The sequence below is a fragment of the Aquila chrysaetos genome, chromosome 5, assembly GCF_900496995.4.
Source record: "Aquila chrysaetos chrysaetos chromosome 5, bAquChr1.4, whole genome shotgun sequence".
Taxonomy (NCBI): Eukaryota; Metazoa; Chordata; class Aves; order Accipitriformes; family Accipitridae; genus Aquila; species Aquila chrysaetos.
Window position 1 is genome coordinate 9,792,954 of NC_044008.1, and position 23,679 is coordinate 9,816,632.

At 39.2% G+C, this 23,679-nt stretch overlaps 1 protein-coding gene across 1 annotated transcript in view; it reads left to right on the top strand.

The window, feature by feature from the left end:
* SEMA3A (semaphorin 3A) overlaps positions 1-23,679 on the top strand; it is a 335,619-nt gene that overhangs the window by 92,484 nt on the left and 219,456 nt on the right. The window contains exon 2 of the mRNA XM_030015370.1: positions 2,012-2,082. The gene's annotated coding sequence lies outside the window, so the exon portion shown is untranslated. The remainder of the gene's footprint in view (positions 1-2,011; positions 2,083-23,679) is intronic.

The following is a 23,679-nucleotide window of genomic DNA, read 5'->3' on the forward strand; positions in this document are numbered from 1 at the left end:
GCTCGTGGGTCAAGACAAGGACAGGGAGGGATCACTCACCAACTGTGGTCACGGGCTAAAGACAAGCTCAACTTGGGGAAGAAACAAAGTCAATTTAATTTACTAGAAATCAAATCAAAACAAGGACACTGAGAAGTAAACCCAAACCTGAGAACACCTTCCCCCCACCCTCCCTCCTTCCCGCCTCAGCTCCTCTCCCTGTTCTCTCCACCTCCTCCCCGCGGCGGCGCAGGGGGACGGGGGACGGGGTCGGTTCCTCACATGCTGTCTCTGCCGCTCCGTCCTCCTCAGGGGCAGGACTCCTCACCCGGCCCCTGCTCCACCGTGGGGTCCCTCCCACGGGAGACAGTCCTTCGCGAACTTCCCCGGCACGGGTCCTTCCCGCGGGCCGGTCTTCAGTCACAGCCTGCTCCAGCGCGGGCTTCCCCACGGAGTGCCGGCCATCTTGGGGGCCTCCGCTCCCCCGCTCCCCTCCGCGGGCCGGGGGGGACAGCCTGCCGTCGGGTCTCCCCGCGGGCTGCGGGGTCAGCCCCTCCTGCCCGCCTTCCTCCCTGACCTCGGTACCCGCAGAGGGGCTCCTCTCCCATCCCACTCCTCTCTCTGCTGCAGGTTCCCCTTCTTAACTCTGTTCTCCCACAGGTGTTACCGCCATCGCTGACGGGCTCGGCCTGGGCCAGAGGCGGGTCCCGCTCGGAGCCGGGGAAGCTTCCAGCAGCTCCTCACAGGAGCCGGCCCTGCGGCCTCTCCCCCACTACCAAAACCCCGCCACATAAACCCAAAACAATTCCACACAGAGAGTATTGAAAAATATTTTTCTCAGTTCATTTATAGCCCAGTCACTCTTTATCATCTCTTGATCCGGGATGCACTCTAGGTCCCAGAGCAGGAAACTGCAGCCCAGGGTGTTCGTGTTCATGTGATAGGCAGTGGTAATTTTGTCATATTGCTAACAGAAGTTATGTGCCAGTGCCTGGAAGGTCCAATTATGTAAGCAAATTTCTTGTTAATGGGTTGTAGAAAGTTTTAAATATTTTTCATTTAGCTTGTTTTCTTGCATCTTTTCAGGAAAAAAAAAAAAAAAAGGAACAGACTGGATGGAGAAAGGGGATTTCATATAGCCTGAGGTTAATGTAGGTGAATTATCCAAGTTTTTCGTGAAGAGAGGGAGGTTCTTTTACAGCTGAAGTTTAAAGTTAGGTGCTCTAAGCTACTCCAATATGAACTTGGCTTTCTGATCAGCTTTCCGTGGCTGGAGTTAGCCTTTGTGGATGCCCATGTACGTGTCTGAGTAGACCTATGAGTCCAGAAAGGGCATAGTAGTTCTGCCTAGCGCCTAGGCATAGGCAACCTGACATCTATGTTATGATATTCTGGCTAATGTAAAATAAGGTTCCCTGGCATGTGGTCTTGCTTGCTGCTTTAGCCATAGGGTTATTTATACAATACTCCACACCTGTGCTGTGTGTTGTTCACACAGCACTGCAAAACTGCATGTCCCCTCTTCAAATAAGTGTTTGCCCCCTCTTCCCTTTTCCTAAGCAAGATTAACTGAGTGGGCCAAAGTAAAACCATACTATAATGTTTCAAAAAGTGAAACTAATTTGGTTCAATGTCTTATGTTTAGGCTTGCCTTTATAAGGAGATGTAACTTCATTCCAATAAAAATTGATGCATTTAGAGGCTTGGAGGGGGGAGCGGTCTATTAATGAGACAATCCTAACAAACTGCAGTTGCAAACCAAGATGACTTCACTTCATTACAGCAAAAAGGCTGATATTTTATACAAGAGCAATACAACTGTGTTTCATCACAAGCCCCCTGCCATGCACTTTCCCAAATCGTATTGAATTTAGAATGTTCCCTGTTACATAGTCAAGGCTTTGGATGCTTTAAAGCAGTGCTATGGTAATTGATTATGTTCTTCTTTACTTTTCAAAGCATGTAGGTAAGCTTTTATGGTTTTTTCTGTAAATTAGTTGTATTTTTCAAATATAAAATTATTTTCCTCTAGGAGTATCAAAAGAGACATCAACCAAACTGGATGATTTTGCTTTGACCATTAAACACTTGTGGCTGTGTGAGGTAAGCTCTTTTTCTTTTCTTTTTTTTTTTTAACATGTATTTAAATAAGTTAAAGCTAACTGTTTGTTCCTGTTTGTTTTCCAGTAATGAAGAATTTTGTACAAAATTATTATGTTCCTTAAGGTTCCTAACTAGTACTCTGAAATTTATGTAAAGGATTAGAATGCTAGTTTTGATTAATTTTCTGTTAAAACCTTAGCTGGAAGTTCATATAGGCACAGCTGATTTGATGGAGACAGGTAGATACCATGCTTATAATAAGGCATAGGTGCAGTCCATGATGTGCCCTACAGTTCTGGTCCTTGGTATGTGTCCTGACAATGCCATGCCTGCTTACTGAGGTGGGGCCCAGCTCATTAGGAGGCCGTTTGTGTGTTTTGGTTTTATTTGGGAAATTTCGGTGGATGGGCATGCCAGGGTCCCTCCCTCCTGGGGAGCTGGGAATCGAGACTACGGTATTTCTGCCTCAGGGTCAGATGTGTCCAGAGTGTGAATGCGTGATAGGACTGTGGGTACACTACAGCTCTGAACTGTAAATGCTGTTTTCACACCTGGTAGCCTTTTTGTTCTGGAGGAAGCAACATTTACAAGAGTTCACTCTTGCAAGTTAAGCTCTTGGCTGGATATTTGCATGTCTGAAATACTTTTAGGTGTAAGAGCTCAGATATTGCATCTATGATGTGAGAAGCACATATTTTGAAGGTGAAAACTTAAGATGGGAAAGGAAAACCGTAAGGCCTTTTAATGCCCACACAAAATCTGTATATATATGGAGATTCATTACTGAATGCCCCTGTATTTTTTAATACTCCCTTTTTTTATACGAATTGTGACTGACTATGGGGTAATTGCTCTTGTGTGGACCCTGGAGTAATTATGATCACTATTCATATAGGTTCTTCCCACAGAGATAGGCTTTGAGTACAAGTTTTATTTAGATATTCTAAATTATTTTCTGGAGCAGCCTCTTTTACCTAATTACAGTGCACTGGTTGTACAGATGAAACCTAATGCTAAATGGTATGATTACTTGTCTGGAGTCACATTCTTCCGGTATATGCTTTGGTGAAAAGATTAAAGCACTTCACCTCTTTTCTTGGAGAATTTTGTTTCTCAGCTTATGTATGATCTGCTCCATAAGGAGCAAGGTGCACCAGGGTCTTCTCATATTCGTGTCCCTTCCCCCTGGAGTTACATTCACAGTGGGGGAAAATGGAGGGGAGACTTCTCCCTCCCTTGCACAACCAAGAAAGTGTTATGATAATTTAGCCCTGAGTGTTTAAGCCATGGTCCAGTGCTGCTGAATCTAACTGAGCTTGGCAGCATTTGAAGGAGCTTGCTGAAGTGTGAAAGACACTGACGTGGCTATGATTAAAAAGTATTGAAAAATTATAGACCACACTGCAAGATGCCCTTATTCAGGTGGACGAGGTCAAGGTAGGTTAACACACAAGGAAGACTTTTGTAGTCGATGCTTCTGTGCATCAGGCAAAGACATATTGAGAGTTTTTTCATCAGGTGTATCCTCTCTTTTGCCTTACTGGCCAGGCTACAATTGACAGAACAAATTTTGCAGTCATAAAAGTTGATCTTGCTATTCATATTTTTAGAAGGGATTATGCACTGGCAGGAGCCCTTCTTTGTATCTACTTCTCTCTGTCCTATGCCTTTGATGTAAGTTTTTTATTCCTGGCTAGCTGAGAACCTGAGCAATAACAGAGAAGAAAAATAGAGAATGGGCTATATGATGTAACCCAACAGAAAACACAGGTGACTAAAGTTTGAGAGGTATGATAATTTTTAAGGAGGTTCCTGCTTTCTTGAGGGACTGTTCCCATATCTTAATTGTACCTGTTAAAGATGTAATAGAAAGGTTTTACTTCAGGTTTGCTTAAAAGTGAAAGCAGTATGATTGCAAGTGGCAAATTTCCAAGTTAACTACACACTTTAGGATGGGTTGAATGTCATTTCCAACACTCTGGAACTATGATTGACCCCAATGTATAAATATTTTTTGATACTCAATAGTATTTTAGTCCCATTTTCATGGTTGTATCCCAGACTATAGATGAAAGCTAAGTATCTGTTTTCTTTTTTTGGCAAACAATGATGTCCTGATTTTTCCAATCTAAATTGCCCTCCAGGGCACTAATAAAACAAGTCATGGCTCACAAAGTAAATTTCCTGTGTACTAATTGAAAACGGTTTCAAATTTATTAGGGTTTCAATCAACTTCCCAAGATCTAATGCTTGTGTTCACAGTAGTCAATATGACTGTTAATATATTTACCTGAAAGGTGAAAGTATTAAAAATAGTTCTCAGGTATTTTAAAATTGGGGGCGGGAGGAGAGATAAAAATAACAAAAACAGAGAACCACACATTACATATAGTTGAATGTGATTTAAAACAACATCTGAAACTAAGCACTTATTCTCATTAAATATTTAGTTTTATTATACTGCCAAAACCTTTCCTATATGTGTTCCCGGACGCCTGTAACACATGATCTACTAGAATTTTCTGGTAGACCTTGTTCTAAGATGGTAGAAAAGACAGGAAAGAAACAACATTGGTTTCTTCTTTTTGCTAGGTTTCTTTTTGTCCTGTATAAACTGCAGGAGATGGAGAGAGAAGGGCTGTTGAAATGCTCCAACTTTCTCCCCCTTCAAACCACACCACAAAGAAGTGTAAGCGCTATGCAAACCATCCCCCAACAACCCGCAGAGAGTCCGCCTTCTGCTCTGTGCTTCCTCTCTCCAAAATATTGTACTGGGAGGGAGGGCACTTGTCAGATTTTCTGGCACCACATTTCATAGCAGAGTTCCTCTAGCAAGAGAACCACAACCTCTTGTGCAGACTGAATTAATAATATGACAAAAGCATTTGGCCTCCATGTGGATGAGGGCTGGCTGGAAAACTGGAACTCTGGTTTCTGAAAGATTTCAGGGTTTGGGGATTTGTTTTATTTTCTTCATCATGCTAAATCAAATTGTGTAAAGGAAAAAAAGGATAGGAAAATGAAAAAGAAAAAAGAAAAAAACAACCAAACCTCCAAATCCCTACCTCCTTATTTTCTTAGTAATACTGATTTGTGAATGCTCTAAAGTAGCTCAATAGTTATAAAGATCACCTATGATTAAAAAGCAAAACAAAACTCTTTTTCTCTCATGTCTCTGATAAATCTGGGAATAAAATCAGTCTCTTGTCATTGCTTTTATTGCAACTGTTCAGGTTTGTGAAAATACTTAAATATTGGGCCAGAGTCCTGCTGGTTTCATGGTGATAAAAGAATTAAATTTCTGTGGAGGATCATTCTATATCTCAGGGGATGTGGGACACTGCAGTTCAAATCTCACCCTTTTTTTGGTTCATGGTGATCCCTCAAAGAGCGGGATAGGTTTGTGAAGTGTCTCCAAGGATGTCGCTCTCTGTGTGCTCTATATCCTTGGAGAGATACAATCTTTCTGATTACTGTCCCGCATTTATATAAATAATCTTCACTGGACCATGGCACACATGCATTAATTCTCTGTTCTCATGTTTTGTCTAAGTAAAAGTACAGTCAAGGCAAATGTACTTCTTTGGGACATTCTGTGATGGATCTGTCTGAGAAAAGTTTCAAATAAAAATGTTCTTGAAAATTACTAGTTTTCATTAGGGAAAAAAAAAAAAAATTGTTCTGACAAATCAATTTTTTGATAGAAAAGGGACTTCACTGAAGAAGTCCCAACCAGCTGTAATGCAGATGGCCTTTGCTACATGTATGTGCCCTGAAAGCTGCAGCTGAACAACAGGAGTCCTCATGAGATAGGTTCCAGCACTGGTGGTGGTTCCTATGTGCTGCTGTACCTACTGTACCTTTCACCCACCCTGCCTTTCCCATCCCAACATAAGAAGCAGCACTCGAAGTCTGCAGTCCCTTTTTTATTTAGCTCCAATTCTAAACACTGTGGTTTGGGGTCCTCTCTGCTTACAGAGGTACGTTCTCAACTAGTATACCTAAGGGGACTACATTAATATCTGCTAGCTATCTTACCCAGCCACAGTTTCTCTGTCAAGACTCATGTTCATAGCAAAGACAGCAGAAGACCAGATGAGCAACAGTTGCAATGCTATAAACTAATTCCCAGATGTAGAAGAGCCTAGTTGTAATGGCTGTATTGTACATGTGGAAATTAAGTCTAAACATACTGCAGTCCCCATTCGCTTGTGAGCCAATTAATATGTCAGTCATGACAGCAGCCTAGTAGATACTGTGTTTCTCCTTCTGTTCGCTTGTATGCATATCTTTTCGGTATGTTCATGATAGTTTATGAAAAGAAAAAAAAGAAAGAGAATATAGATATTTCGCGATCATATGCTTTCTGCTATGCTTAGTACAATACTATATCTAATTCCAAGAACTTTTAAGAGATACCCATTGAACTCCAGTAATTCTCATTTCTTTTAAACTGTTCTAAGCAGTAGTTGCACTTTTTCAATCTTACATACTAGTATTGTCCTATAAAGCTGCAGTAGATAATTTATCATTTTACAAATATTAGAATATAAAATCCATGTTTTTTGCAGGTACATTGTTTTTTCTTGGCTGGATTGTGCTCCAGAAAGATGGAGTACAGAATCATGACGTGATTATGAAATCCATCAATAGTCAGATAATGTCTAATGGGAAAAATCTTGACAGCCATTCTGTATATTCTCCCAGATACGAGCCTAGTTTTGAAGTCATAGCAAAAATGTTTTTTATTCTAATGGACAGTTTATACAGAAATTACAACAAGTCTGATTTTCAGTTTTATTTCACATCAGTATGGGAGAGTAAAAGAGCTTTAAAGTTAGCATAAATTATGTCCACTTTTGTACCATTTACAGTGATTGAAGAGTTGTAAAGGGTGGGGTTTTTTTGGGGGGGATAGGGTTATTTAAAAAATCCAGTTGATTAAAACTGAGTCCTCTAATACAGGTTATTTTGCATTCATCAGAGAAGGTAGCATTTTCAGTTCTCCTTTTTAAATGTTCAGTTTCCTCATTTTCTTTCCTACTACAAAGTGGGGATGGGGGACAACGACATTGTTTTAGAGGGCACTGAGGTTGTAAGAAGAAAGGGTTGCAGAATCACTGTCCTGCATACTACCATGCCTTGATGCACAGGTCTGTTGTATTCAGTGACAGGCTGATATCTTTCAGTGAGGTTTAGCTTTATAAGCAAGTTTGTATTTTCTTTGTCTCTAGAAGGGAAGTATTCTTGCACCAAAGCCATAGTCTCAGTTGCCCAACCTGGGGTTTATTGAAAATACTGGCATATTAATGTTTTTCTTACACTGAAGAAACAATGACTCTATTTCTGAGATTTCTTCCATTTCTGTTGTGAATTTTGATGCTTTATATTCTAGTTCCAAAGTACTACCACGTATCTGCAGTTCTCAAGCAATGTACATCTGAAGTATTTTCTTTTCCTTGCAGAGGCTTTGATAAGCCAACATACATGGGTCTAAATGAAAAACAGAAAAAAAAAAACCCCAAACCCAAAACTTTTATTTGTGTAATGCGAAGGATGATTTAGTCTGGTTAGTGAGCAGCAAACTCTTGAGAAACCATTTCCTAGGTTTAGCAGACTAAGGCTGAACTGCCTGTGTTCAGAAAAAGTTAAAGGCTGTGATTATATGTAGATAGTAAATGAAGTCTCTGATTTCCCTCTCCCCTTCCATATCTTATCTTATCTTTGCATCACTTCACTGGTTCTCAAATGGGTATTTGCAAAATCAACCACATCCTCTCTGTATAATCTTTTTTATCGAGAACATGGTTGTGCAACTGCTTCTGAACTAGTGTGATCCTGAGGGGAGTAGTTTAGGGATCGTTTGTTTTTGCTTGCTTTCCTTACATTGTTGCTTTTCTCCTTCTTCCAGTTGAGCTTCACTGTTTTCTGCTCCTCTGTTTATTTAGGTCACATGTCTGGGCTGCAATTTTGGGCTTAATTGGGGGGGGGGGGGGGGGGGGGGCCAGGATTTGAGAAATGGAAGGAGAGAAATGCTAATAAGAGTTGACTTTAATGTTCCAGATGACTATCTTGTGTACCATCTTAGCCATTTGTGCTTGTTGGAAAGCAATTACAACTACTTAGTGTATTTTGATGGTATCCTCCTACTTCCTTATAGGAGTTCATCTACCACATTTGGTTATTTTGTTGGAGGCCCTATCTGAAAGCTAAATTTACAGGAACATTGACTAAATGTCATTTCTGAAGACTGTTTGAAATGGGGTGGGAAAATTACAATGACATTGAGCATTCTTAATAGCAGACGAGTTTGGTTTCATGTGTTTGGTCTCTAGTACCTTTTATAATTACTTAATTCAATTAGCTTCTTTAATATTATGAGATTCACTGAAGGAGAACCCCTGCTTAGATAAATAAAGAATAGAGTTTATCCCCAGATATCACAGAAAGCTAGACACCACTTCAAAAGCTTTTAGTCCTTGGAAGCAACACTTAAGAATATTAAAAATTGCTCTGAGGTCACTGGTGCATTTCTGTTCCTCCAACACTCCTATTTGTTTCAGTGGGGGTCCAAATATTTTGGAATCTGAGTTGCATACTAATGCTGATTAGAGAACTCTTAAGAAAATAAGCTATACCTTATCCTATTACTTTAAAGCTCTCACAAAACTTTTCCCCCAAGAAAAAAACCACTCATCAATCCATCTAAATTTCAGAATAGCATTGCATATTTTAATGATAGATTAGGCATAGTCAAAAATGGATGAAGTAACCAAAGGAAGAAGTATGTGTTCCAATTTATAGCTTAAACTTCTATAAAGTTTCTCCGAAAAACTTCTGCTAGATTTATCTCCCTATTGTGTTTCCTTTTGTCTCTGCATTCCTATGCTAGGAATTAGGCCTGAGAGGGAAAGCTATCCTTTTAGCCTAGCCAGGGGCCAAGTACCAATCAGTCTATCTGAACATTCCTCTTCTGTTAAAGGCAAACCTCACTCTAATAGAAAATCTCAGCTATGTCCCAGGACAATGCTACTTCAAAGGTCAACATGTCATTCATGTCTAAACTTCAGGGACATAGTAAAACTGACATTTGAAACCACAAGCCACAATGTTTTCTTGGGATTTTTTTAACATGTAACCAGGGGTGGCTGCAGAGTCACACAGTCAGAAATAAAATGTGTACTCAACAAAGACAGAGGCGTACAAAAGGAAAGCAAAAGCAAGGCAACTTATGCAAAGAGAAAATGTTTCTAAAATGCCAAAAGAACTTAGTTGCTATTCTGTTCTCAATATATGGTAGCTTGATTCAAGGGGGAAATATAGATTTTTAGGAATGTCAGCATGAAGATAAACATCACACTAGTAGGTCAAGGGGTTGAGGAAGAGGATATGTTCACCACATTTTCTGGCTTTCTGCCCTACCTATGAAGCTGAGCATAGTTGTACAGCAAGTTATATGTGGTTATGATAATCATATTTAGAGACATATTGGCTATTTTGTTATTAAAAAAGTACATCTGTATCTCTCCAGGAGGAAATGCAGATTTGCTTCTGAGCCAGCTGACACAGCAAGATAGAAATCTGGACTGTCCCTTACTTAGCTGCACAGAGATCCTTTTCTCACTGCCTTCTATTTTGAGTCATTATAGGATGAACTTAATAGTTACTTAATGTGTGCTGACTGCTTTGAGGAACAGCTTGGATAGGTCTGTATGACTTCTTTTACTGAATAATATTAAGCACCTATTTTTTCCTTTTTCTTTTTTTAAGTATAATTTTTTAGTTTTACATGATTCATAATACAATAAAAAATAGAGATAAGTTTCCATGGTACTCAGAGCTTATTGATATTGCACATTGCTATACACTTTATCCTACTGTGTAGAATATATGTTACATATAAATGTGTCACTTAGGTCTGAAGAGGTATCTTCTTGGAATTCAATGCCATCAAATTTAGGGAGGATTCAAACTGAGATACTTGTTTGTCCCAGTAATTTGACATAGGTCTGAGCTTTTTTAAAAATGGGATGTAACTGTATTTGTGGTTTTGATTCTGTCTTTTCTGTTCTTCAGTTTGAAGTATTCTTGTATAGGATATTCTTTATGCATTCTCATCTCTACACATAACCTTCCTTGGAAATTAAAAAAAAAAAAAAAATCACCTCTCATAATGGAAGTCATTCTAGAACAGCTTTATGAGGCAACCTGCTTCTGCTATAAAAGTTACATGGGCATCAAGTTTTCCCTTTCCATCAGCTCTTGTGCCCATTCTCTTGTTAAGACTTACCTTTACAATTACAAACTGGGAAATGAACTGTCTATAATTATGCACAACGATCAAGAAACAGCATCTATTTTTGCAGAATTCTCTGTATCTTGTTCCGGTATAGATGCTAAGTAACAATTTAGGAAAGCTGCACAAACAAATGAATACACATTCTCAACTCCCCTGTTGGTGAAGCACTGGCAGTCATTGATTTCTCTTTACCCTTCTTGTTTTCTGAATAGGAGTAGACAATTAAGCAGTCTTAGCTTTTTCATAAAGCCTACCTTCCCAGTCGGAGCAGTGTGAAAGGAAGCTGGAATTTAAAAATTAAGAAAAATAGGGCAAAGAAAGAGATATAAAGATTGATTTCTCTTCCCTTAGTGAGTGTTAGCAATTAGGTAAACTGATTTGCAGTGAGGTCATCAGTCACAATTGGAAGCTAATTTGAAAATGGATTAGCTTAGGAAGTAGCAATTTCTGCTCCATGGGTTTCAGCAGCAAGTGATTCAATTCTGTGACAGACCTCATAAACCGGCTGAGATCAATGCCTACCTAATGTGCCATTACGCAGTGGGCATACTCCAGTGACAGCACGCACAGCTGCAGCTTCAGGGAGTTTCCCTGCTGGGTTTCCTCTGCTCCATACTCACTTTCCACAGGTGTGTTAGCTGATTATTTTGCCTAAGGGAATAAACAGTTTAGGAGAATTAGAACAGGTGAAACTGTTTCCCCCTCTCTTGAGACTGAGCTTTTCAGGTCTGAGATCAGTGGCAGCAAGTGAGAAGGATTAGTTAGCACACCCGTATCATAGAAAAGGACCTAATCTGTTCTGTGAATGTAGAAGTCCACAACACCACAGTAGAGACTAATACAGGAGCTCCTGACACTTCCAGTGACAGAAGGACCTGATTCTGGTCAGATTTTTGGGCTATGGAGATTTTTGAGCATAGGAGGAGAAAGACCCTTTCTCATGCCCTCTCCCCAGGTTTTATCTTTTCCCACGAAGATCCCAATACCATTCCATCATCTTCTCTGTACTGCTTTGCCTCTTGAAAATTAGGACTACAGCCGTATTACCCCATCTATCCTTCTTGGGTCCCCATCTTCTTTCCCAGCCCATAGAGGCTAAGGTCCAGCTGAGTTCCCCAGCTAACCTGTTGCAGGTCCCTGCAGATGGCACAGTGATTTGAGCAGGTTACAGAGCCTGCAACATCACTCGGCCAGCCAAGCAGCTAATGGGTGGCAATCACCTGAATGAAGCTGCTCAGGCACTTACCACCAATTACTTCTGATGAATACAGAGGTATTTGTAGAGGGGCTCAAGTGAGAGACTGAATGTGCTAATTGCCACCAGTCCAGTGATAGTGACCAGTGATGGTCTGGAGGGACTAAGGTGTATGGTTCAAGTAAGCTTTGTTGGGGCAAGATTGAAAGGCAGAGTTAAGGTCCTGCTGGGGTGAAACAGTTTTGCATGCTCTCAGTGGTAAGAATTCTGCAGTTCAAGATCAGGCCGAATTAGTAAGCCTGGAGGAATATGGTTCTCTGGTAGTGAGAATTTTTAGGATTTCAGAGAACTTTCTGCTCTAAGCTTGGTCAAAAGCTTTGGGCTAATGTATTTAGAATTTCATATTGGATAAATTAAACATCTTTGCTGCGATACTTCTATAGTGTTTTCTTGAAATAAATTCTGACTTTTACAATGTTTAGGGGATGGGGGAGCTAGATGTAGAAAACTAAATTTTAAAATAGAAATTGACCTTGAGAAAAAGGAGGGAATCTTTCATTTAAAAATGTGAAAACGTCAACAACTCCAAAACTTAAAATGAAAATCTATAAAAATCACTTACTTATTTTCTGACAAAGTCTTTTAGCAAGCTGATATTTCTAAACTGCAAAGATAAGTCATGACCATCAACTAGTTACTAGGCTGTAATGCCAATAGATATTTGAAAGCAAAAAATGGATGAATAATTGAAGCAGATAAAAGATTAGACTTCATGCCCTACTCCCAGGGCATGTGCAATTTATGGTTATATTTTACAGTGGAATAGTCAGACACAATGCCAATACAAAGTATTGAGACTTCTAAAATTGAGACTCTGTTTACCTAGGTATTTCTGGTTGTATGAATGACACAGCCTCTCATGCAGCAATGAATCATGTTCAAACTTCAGACCCTTAATGTTTCTTTTTTCAAAGCATTATTCAGAAAGATGCAATAGAAAGCATAGGATAAAATTTGAAGAAATCTTCAAATGGAGTCCTTAGGAACATGAAAGATTTCTATTGTCAGAATTAAACTCTTAGGAAGCTATCTGATTACAGTCTTTTTTAAGGGTAATCAGACAACTATATAGTATGGCTAGAGTCTGGTCCCACATGCCCAAGCCATTTTTAAAAGTGAAATTTAATCTGAAAAGTGATTTAGATGCCTGTTAGAATTTTACTGGGTATTAAGAAAAAAAAAAAAATCTGGAAAAACAGAGTTAATATGGCTTCTGTCTAAACCATCAGAGTCATATAAAGGTGATACTCATGTGCACTTCCTTCCCTACCATGCTTTTCTTGGAAAGGAAGCACATCCGCCTGGAACAGTGGGGTCATGGTGTGCTCTGCTATGTCTTTTTTTTGTAGCCAGCTGAGGAATTAGGGTGCTAGTGCACTGTATATTTGGTGCAGTCTAGATACAAGCTTAGAAATTTTCTCTTGTGCTATCCTAAATTCTAGTTCCCTGTGGCAGTACCAACTTTAATGCTGCAAGTGCAGTATTTTCATGGAATTTCAGAGCAAATGTTTCAGATAGGTATGAAAAGATGTAGTTCCATTGTTTTAAATGTGTTTTTACCTTTTAATGATAATGTCAGTTTTCAGAAACAGCTATTCCATGAGACTTCCTCTGAAAACACAAAAAAATTAGTAGTATTACCTTGACTTTGCTTTGCTTGGAATTTGCCATGAAAACAACAGGAGCAAAATTCCAAACAGAATGATGAAGGAAAAATGGAAACCAAAAAATTAGGGGACAAAACCCAAACTAATTTTAAGGTGAAATTTGACTAGTTTCTAAGACAATTGTATGAAATCAATGACTGCAACAGCAATGAGGTAGATGTTAAGACCCAGGATCTCCTCTGGTCCTTTGTACCTAGCTATGCCTTTCTGCATTTTCACAGCAGCAAATACACTTAATTTTCCTGTGTCACTATTTCTTCATAAATTTTTGAAGTATGATAATTGTAAGAACTGTAAGATTTGGAAACCAAATCGCTGTTATGATTTATGAAGTAAATATTATGTGCTGTCTCCAGAGCTGGCTTCACAAAGGCTCCTAAGAAACCACCAAGATCTGTAGCCTTGTTAAGATGTCTTTCTCTTAATAATTAATAATATTGTGTAGAAAGTCTCTCGCTCACCTACTGTCACACTGGTGCAACTTTCTGCTTGCCTTTGGCAGCAGGGTGCTGAGTTTGGCAATTAGATGGGACTACACCTGTTTTCAGCGCAGAGTGGGCATTATTTAAACCAAATCTAACCTGCAAGTGATTGCTATGATTGGACTGTGGGGTCACTTTTATATTGCAATCATACGTCAACATCTGGTTAATAAGCAAAGTGACACTTTGTGATTATAGCATAGCAAATTAGAAGTGAGGTGAAATTTCCTGCCTTTTCCTTAAAAGAAAATCTGTGATGTCAGTGGCATCAGCTCCCATTTTCTGGCCCTACAAAGTGAAAGAGGCTTGTTAGGGGATTAGATGTAGGAAAATTAGTTTTAGATGAAGTGTTGGCTAAACATGCCAAGTAAAATTCACCCCTACTATAGCTCCACTGATCACAGGGGAATAACACCAAAGACAAAATTTTTTGAACCTTGAAAACAAAATTTCCATTTATTTAACTATTTCCTTCAAAAATCCTAACTGAATTTCAACTTTTCCATATGCCTGATTTGTCTATGCACAGCATGAAAGAACTTTGCAGCAAAGACTTAGAAGCAAATTGACCTTGCCTTTTTAAAACAAAGCGTATTAGCAGATGAAAAATCCTGTTGTCCTTTGTTCGTGAAGTCACAAGTGCTCAAGTACTTCGCTGACACCTTGCAGAATGGAGCCATCAGCAACATTTGAGTGGGAACATCCTTATCCCATGTAACCAGCTTAGTCTTTATTACTCTCTACAGTTGGGCATTGTGTCCATGACCTTTCTCATTCCTCCTTCTAGGCAGGGAGGCTTTGGGTTACTTAATCTGTAACTAACCATGACTCACAAAACCTTTAATTTACCAAGAGTGCTGTCAGATATACTGGAGACAGATCCACAAGTCAGGATGTAGAATTAAATTCATGTGCTCCCCCATCCATTTTGCAGAGCAAAAATGAAAGTGCCCAGTTTGTGTAAGCTGACATAGCTCCATTGAGGTATATGGAAGTATGCTGATCTATAGCACCAGAATGTCATCTGTGGTGTTTCCATTGCACTTCTTGTCTTCTGGATTTATCAGAGATTGAAAAAAGAAAAGAATTAGTCTAGGATCTGGCCAACTCTGTCATGAACTAGATGTGGTATATGATGAAGTTTCAAAAAGAATGAAGGAGTTCAAGCCAGTCTGAGTGTCTCCTTCCTCAAAGGTTCTCAAAGAATGTGTTCAAGTCACTCTGTAAATCAGGTTGACACTTTTGTCATTTTAACTATAAATGAGTATCACCTTAGTTCATGAAGACTGGTCATTGAATTAAGCTTCTACCGACCTGAGATGTTATGGGAGGAATGAGAACATATCACATGTCATTGCTGTGTCTGCACTGCAATACCTTCCCACTAGCTATCCACCCTGAAGATATAAGTCTGTTTCCTAAGATACTCTGTAGTCAAAGTCTTGATGTTATTGTTCTGGCGGGTTTTTTTATTCATTGTGCCTAGTCACTTCAAAGAGGGAATATATCATGGCTGTTTGCATAAAAAGATTTCAGCTTCATAAACACATGGAAATATTTAAAATGAAATACTGTTTTAGATAGCTGGAGAAACACCAAGTTCTTGTTATGTATGCTTCTTGGTTTCTGTGTATGAACACAAATATAAAGCAAACCAATATCTAAGCATTTGTATATGAGTTTTCCTCTGAGCTTCTTTAGAGACCGTTTGAAACCCACTATGTGTATTAAATTATGAACCATAACTTACTTCCCCATATCTAATCCAACATCCACAACTAACTTTTCAGCTATTTAAGACAACTTGGATGAAAAAAATATGTCTTTCTCATGTAAAAAAAAATCAGTGGAGAAAATGATGTCCCTAACACTCAAAGCCAGCAGAATACTTAGCTTATATTGGTAAGTATGACTCAGACTTTTGGATCCTATTGGATCTCAGATCTTACAGGGTCAATAGAAATACATATTCGTTAGCAGACGTCTTTTAAGCAGTTACAAATCTCCTCTGTCTTAGTGGGAGAAGTGTCCATTAGGTTTCAGAAGGCAAATGGCAGAGACATTTCACTCACACCAATTGACCTTTTACCATTCCCTTGGATATTTTGATTACATGAAGGAAAGCCAGAGTTTTTGGGGCTGTTCGTATATTCCTTGTAGCTTCCTTTACATCTAGGGAATCCACAGGTGTTGTTTTTACTCTTGGTTGTTTTTACTCTTGATTGTTTTTGCTCTTGTAACATCACAAAGTTTGCTTGGGGATTTGGCTTGTAGTCATTGAAGTCTCCTTGGATAACCACACTCTTTTCTTTGTAAATAGTGACTCACCATGATTAATTCTCTGCCTGGCAGATAGTATTGACAGTAGACTAAGTGGGATGAGAAAGCAAGAAGTTAAATAACCACCCACTGGATTCATAAGGGACTTCCAGGAATCTAGAACACGGTCTCTTTCCAATAGGCTTAACCATGAACCAGTCAAATGATTTACATATCAAGATTTGATATTAACTGAATGTCCAGTCTATAGCTACTAACCAAATCAGCATCCCGTCACGTATAGAACGGATAAATACACCACTCCCAGTAATCAGTCTAAGCACACATAATACAGTTTGATGAACTTCAAATTGTTTATACAGTGGTTTTCACATGAATAAACTCTGGAATCTATCCGCAGTTTAGCTCTTCTGACTTAAAAGAAATAGAACAAAAAATCCAGTGTCTTTCTGCCCAGAACATATTTTTTTCATTCAGTCTAATGAACGAGAGCTCTGGCATACATCCTCAGGCCTGCTGTAGCTGTGTTTAACACAAGGCTGTAAGACTGGAGGACAAAAGTGTATATCATCTTTTCTTAGTGCCTAAGGAAGAGGTTTGATACCCAGCAAAGACAGAATTTATATCCCACAGTCCAGTGGCTTGCTTTGGAGCGATGTGCCAACTGGGTTTCACATGTAGCCTGTCCCATTAACCCTTAATCTGTTCAGGTCCTCTGCTGACAAATTGCAAGACAGGCAAAACTTTCAAAGCAAGGCAGGTCCATAATGGTGCATTGCAAACTGCTTTCAGGCTCCCTCTCCTGGACATTTATGCATCCATGTGCTTAGGAACCTGCCGTCTTTTCTGCACACATACAGCCATAGGTTGTTCAGGCCTTTACAGCACATGCTTGCCTTGTGTGCCCTGCACGCTATATCATGATGCATGTAATTACACAGGTCTTTTAAAAGGTAAATTTGATATTTTTAATAAGCCCTTTGAATTCAATCCTTCAGGTGATTTTCTAGTTATTGGCTGTTTGTTCATTATTTTGGGTCCCTGTTTTAAAAATTATGACTGCTATGCACTTGCATTTCAATATTTCATTTAATAGTGGGGGTTTTTTTGCCTTGTTCTATTAAACACACTCTAGAATATTACTTTGTTTCCCCACACGCAGGTGTTATGAGGGTTATTTATATTTTAAAGGTATATTTATAGTATGGTCACTGCAATTTCATATTCTCCTCCCCTTCCAAATGAAAAAAAAAAAAAATTAATCATGAATGGTTTAAATTTGTCTCTTTAATGCATCTCCCAGGAACTTGAAACACCTGCTGTGTTAACCTATGCCTTAGAAGAATGGAGAGGTTACATATTAGATTTAGGCTTGTGGATTAAAATAAAGCTTTTCTTTATAGGAGTTCCACCTGGGAATGGCTGCTCTAAAATTCTATATAAACAATAAGAAAATTTGTTTCCAGCCCTAACTACTTTACAAAATAAAAGAAATTAACATGAAAATGTAACTGAAACAAAGTTGACAAAAAAAGAAGTACCATGGGAGAATCACAAATTTTGCCCTGCCAACAACATTTTGAGACCTGCTGTTTTCTCTGTAGGTGTCCACATGGCTTTGATTTTCTCCTGATTATAAAAAAACATAAACATTGGCAAATGCAGTGAAGAAAGAGTGCTGACCCCACTGTGTGAACTAGCACTTGATGCTGTCTGCCTTGGTAGAGTCTCAGTTTGACTATAAAGATGTATTCATTTGGTTTTAATTTGAGGAAATTTTATATTTCAATAAAATCAAAATGAAATTCCCTTTGTTCAGATTAGTAAATTGTGACAGTTGAGTTTTACATAGATTTGCTGACAGTTAACTGTGGCTTTGTCATTGTTTTGGTTGGGTTTTTTCTTAATATTTAAAGGAATATATATAACTTTGTTACGAACATGCAAACAAAAAGTAAAGAAAAATGGAGAAAATCTGTAGTACAATAAATCAACACTTTGTAATTTTCTCCGTAGCTTGTGTACAATGGGAGAATCAAGTTTAAGGTCATATTCAGGGCTGCAGGCAGCTAGTTGCATGAGACAAGGTGACAGATTTAGTCTTAGAAACTTTGGCCTCCTGGTATTGTGGCTGCAGTTGCTATTTGGCTAAGTTGTGGTGTTGGCAGCGAGAACAGATTTATGCACATAAAGCTGCCATTCTGTTAGGGCTTTTATAACACAAAGTACACTTCTCAAGTTGTACCTTGGTCTGAAAAGAGCTGAAAGAAAGAAGCAATTGAGTACCAAGAGAATGGTACCAGATGCTGGCCTTTTGACATCAACCAGTGGGCCATGGCTGAGCACTTCCTCAGCAAGCCCTGCTTTCAGCCACTTCAGCTACCTTAAGAAACCCTCATAATAAAAAACACTATCAAAACCAAAGAGTTTCATGAGCTCCATGTGGAAAAAAAAAAAAAAAGGAAAGAAAAAAAAGGAGGAATTAACTAAACAAGAAGGTGATAAAACGTATAGCATGCTGCTGTATTTGGTTCCCAAGCTAGATGTACGTTTTGAAAGGACTTTTTCTTGCCTTTCTAACACCAGTAAAATCAGTAATTAGACTTAGTAGCAGAGCAGTGGGGAGACTGTAGAGGGACTGTGCTAACCAGAATATCCTCTACATGAAGCACTTGGGATGGGCTTCAGGAGATCTGCCTTCACATCCCTGCATCTGCTGCTCTTCTTCTGTGCATCCCGAACCAAATATATTAAGTTGGTCATGTTTCAGTTCTCCCTCTGTAAAATGAGGATGATAATTTTTAACTTATTCTGCCCTTTCATGTGTACTTTCTGTTGGGATTGTAGGTTCTTTGGGGCTGAGTGTGTTTTTTACATCCTCAAATTCCACAAGGACGAGGTGAAAAATCTGCTCGTAAACACAGAGATACACATTAGGAACTGACTCCTGTAGTTTCAATTAACTCCTTTGCACCTTTGCAGTACCTTTTAGCCAAAAATCTCCAAGTAGTTTACAAACAATGCACAATGCTATGTTCAACCTCACGATACTCTTATGAGTTCATTAAAAATTATTGCAGTTTTGTAGATGGAAAAAACAGGGGGACATAGAAAGTCTGTGACAGAAAAATCATCAGGGCATGGATTTTTCAAAGTGCCTGTCCTCTGTCCTAACAATTAGACCATCCCTTCTCACTTACCCTCTACCAAAATATTTGCAAAGTAATTGTATGGGGAGAGAGTAGAGACATGTCAAACCATAAGTAATGCTCCCTCTCTAATGAAAACTGTAGGCACATATTGCTAAATTGTTACAACACCAACATGCGAATAAGATGAGTGCTGAAATATATGGAAATCAGTTTCAGTGCTAGAAGTTGAGCACACCCTTCTGTGGTTTGGATACAGAGAGAGAGGTAGTCTTCTTTAATGTAGTAAAGTGTCCCTTACTGAGCTATGACAACTTTAGCCTTAGACTTAGCGGGGTAGAATAAAGTGCAAATGGGCAGCTGAAGGGCAGAAAGAGAGTGAAGGTTGGGGCACCTGGTCTATCCCTGTTGGACCAGTCCTTACCACCACCTGCTCATCAGATGACAGGTTGACTATTCTGTTGACACCTACCCCATGATAGAGTTAGTACTTTCTTTTCCCCAGAAAAGAGGTTTCTTTTCAGATATGAGATTAGATTAGATCATTATATTTCTTTGTTATACTATATATTCTTCATTACGTATGCTTCATTATATTACATATAAGTATATCTTTGTTATATATTCTGCATTATATTACATAACGTTTCTTCAGGGAAAGAAATGATGTCATGCTGAAAGCTGAAATCTTGAGACCTAGGTTAAGTTCCCACTTCTGCCATAGGCATCTTATGTCACTTAATTAAACCCTCTCAGGTTTTGTGCTTTGCATATTACATACTTCTTTAGAAAATGCTATAACTAGTCCAAGCTGAAAAATATTTCCTTCTGCTGAAAAGACTATCCCAGGACAACTCTTAAGTAGGTGCATGTGCATCTATCCATATATCCAAGCAATTAGTACAAATAAACAGGCACAAATGTGTGTATGTCTGTACAAGTTTATATACCTATAAATAGAGACCACTTCCTCCATTATGGAAATTCAGTCACCTCTCAGACAAAGAATGGTAGATGTTTTCTGCTAGCAGTGTTTCTCAAGGTTCTCTTGGAAGAGAAAGTGAAGAATAGCTTCTCCAGTTGGGACCTCCTGGAGAATTTAAGCAAGCATAATATAATTACGTAAACTGGAAGGAAGCCAGGACACTGGGGTTAACACTCCTGCTCAAGTGAAAGGAGCCAGGGGACCATTCGCAGCTATAAAAGTGGTCAAGAGCTGTGGTTTTAGGTTACATCCAAAATACAGGTAACACAAGGACATCGCTAAATGCATTACACTGAGTTCAAGCTTCACTTATGTAGAATAGCCTAGCGTATTTTTATTATTTATGAATATTTGAAGCAAGCTTCTTCAGTTGTTGCTAATTGTGATACAGAGAGGTGAAGAAGTTATAGACAGAAGGAAAAAATTATATTCAGTTCAAACCAGTATTCAATTCTGACCTCAGGGAAACCATAGGGACATTTCCCTGCTATTGAGAGAAGCATCAGACTTGGTTTCAGTTTTATTGTGCACTGTTAGGTGCCTAGCAAATAAAATGTGAGACTTTCTATATAAACTTGCTGTTATAGAGAGATTCCTACATGATGAATATGGCTTTGGTTTTGTTTTCTGTGACTGTGTTCTGCCTGAGTGTTTTCTAAACACACAAAACTTGCTTGGGAAGAACACGTTGTTATGTTAAAAGGGAAGTGGCTGTACGGTAAAACTTATAAGCACTTAAAAGTTTTTATAAAAGTTTAGGAAGGAAATTAGTTGTGCTGTAGAGCATTTTCATGAGCTTTCTTGCCTTTGCTCAGCTGAACTAAGACTGTTTGGGGTTCAGAAAGCGCATGCCCTAAATGAAATATACACACAGCCATGACTTGTTAGACATCCTTAGATCACACCTAACTTACGTTGCACGAAATTAATTTAGAGCAGTATTGGAATACCTTTTGATATAATTACCTAATGGTTACAGTATTGCTTCAGGAAAGACAGGACTCCTTGTTTCCACACAACAGTGCAGTGCCTTCAGTCACTGTCTTTTTTGACATGTTCTGGGTGAAGGGATTTTTCATCTATCCTGTTAAGTTTGAGATAACTTACGACCAGCAATGCAGGAACAGAGGGACGTGATCCATAGGTGTCCATATCTAGAAATCAGAATGCTCAGCTGGGAAGGGGAGTCCTGTTTCTGTGGGAAAGTCTACTCCTCATTGCTTACATTATTCTTTTTTTCAACCTAGTGGTGTAAAATGTGAAAATAACTTATCTAAACTGTCTAATCATGTTTAATCCAATAGGTAGCTTTTACTTGATAACACAGTTCTTGAACTGACCTGAGTGATTTTTCTCTAAAGAGGATGCAGAGTACTTATGCACTCAGTTCCAGTGGCAATGGCTCACGTTAGAGCGATGGCTACTACAAACTGGTGGGGACAGTAATAACTTACAGTGGGACAGCTGTTTCCTCAGGGAAAGTCTGGTCATGAGTTGCACGTACAGCTGTCAATGGAGGTGTGCAGAGCCAACAGCGCTAATAGAGAACAAGAGATACTAGGCATTTTCTAGGCCTGTGCAGAACAGTGTGAGTCTTAGGAAAACATCAGTGAGAGATGCTTGTCTTCCACTGATGTGAACCGTGCTGCATTTTGCTGCCTTTCCCTTCCTTCCCAGCCAGACACACTCAGCTTGGCAGCAGTCTGGCATATACACCATGGAAACTTCTGCAGCAGCCTGTGTACAGCTGTGCTCATCAGGCACAGCGGTGTTTCTGCCTGTACTTTCTGTCTTGCCAACACTGGCATTGTTTTTTTTTTTTAAGGGCAGTTGGGATTTTTGGCAATCCCACTCGGATGTTCTGCAGATACAGGGTGAGTGGAGCCCACCCAGCAAGAACAACTGAAATCGTCATTGTTCCTCACTGACTTCCTGGTCATTCTCAGCCTTTGAGGAAGAAGTCAAAGGGGACAGGTGAATCACTGAGGAAATGTTTACGTATTAGCATGCTTATTTTACTGTTTTGTAGCTTAGCCTGAAAGGCTTGGGCAGTGCATCTGGTGTTCAGTGAGGTCCCGCCTTTCCCCCAGTGATACTGCTGGATTGCTGAGGCACAGGGAGGTCAAGAGACTGTCCGCAAGGTCATCCAGTAACTCAATGCCTCAATTCAAACCCAGTCCCAGCATCTGCTTGACTCTTGATTTTTTGTTCTAACCATGCGACCCACCCGAAATTAATTGGTGGGGAATTCAACGCCGGCTGGATTAAGTAGGTCCTTTTATGTTTGTGACAATAGCATGTCAGTGTTTTCATGATGAATAGAGGAAATCTGGTACACAGCATCAATCCTTACAGAATTCAGTCCTTATAGGAGGAACAAGCTTTAGTAACTCAAACAACCACACATACACAAACAAATGAGAGACAGTCTTGGGGCTATTCATTGATTCAGTCAAAGACAAGTTTTCTTTGCTAATAGCTCTTGTGCTTCTGAGGCATTTTCCGCTGTGACCAAGGTCAGCATAACGTGGCAGAAATCACTTCGTGGTAGGAAAGGGCACTGTCAGTTCTGGTTTGTATCTATCTTTCTCTTTCTATACCTTGCTTTTTAACTTTTGCTTTTTTGAAAAATAAAGGTTACACCAAAAATATGTCTAAAGTTCTTGTTAAGTCCTGAAAATGTGAATATTCAAGGATCGAGAACATGATGCCTCCTCTCAAAAAAACAGTCTTTAAGGGACAGAAAATAAAGTGCTTGCCTTGATTTTATGTTTTACATATTCCCTTAAGACAATACACAGTTCCATTAAAAGTTTTTCTGTTGTTCCATCAACAAGCTGGCATCATCCAGAACAAATTGCTAAAGAGGAGGAGCTAAAACTGGAAGATTGTTTTATGAATGGAGTTTCATGAGGTCTGCTTTTTAAGCTACTAGTCCCTTGAGGAAAAAAGGACTTCCAATCTTACCAAAATATTGCATAGAATTGTTGGATATTTATTTGTTTTCATTTAGTAAATGCTCTCAAGTTATTAGCATCATAGTTGGCTATACACAGGAAAAAGTTTTGGGGGGTGGGAACTCCTAAGCAGATGAAGTAATTTGAGGTCATGGGGCATTTTTAGATCAGCCAACTTTCATAAAAGAGAATTGCACAGGTTCATCTCGTTATGTTAGGGAGATAGTAGCTTAAATTGAGAATATTTGTTTCTTTTGTAGGAGGGGTAGGTAATCTTACTCTTTGCCTATTACTGTAAAATATCACCTTTTCCTTCCATCTTTGCTGGAGTCAGGAAGCTGAGCTCTGTTGTAGATTAATCTCAGGGTGTAAAAATACCCCCCTCTAAACCATGAGGAATCTCACTCTTTTCTGTTCCTTCTGGAAATACTCCTTCTGCTTTCATCGGTTTTGAACAGTGTGGGCATTTAAAACTCTACCAAAGCAAAATACAACACAGCACAGATAGTTCTGAGGAGAAGGT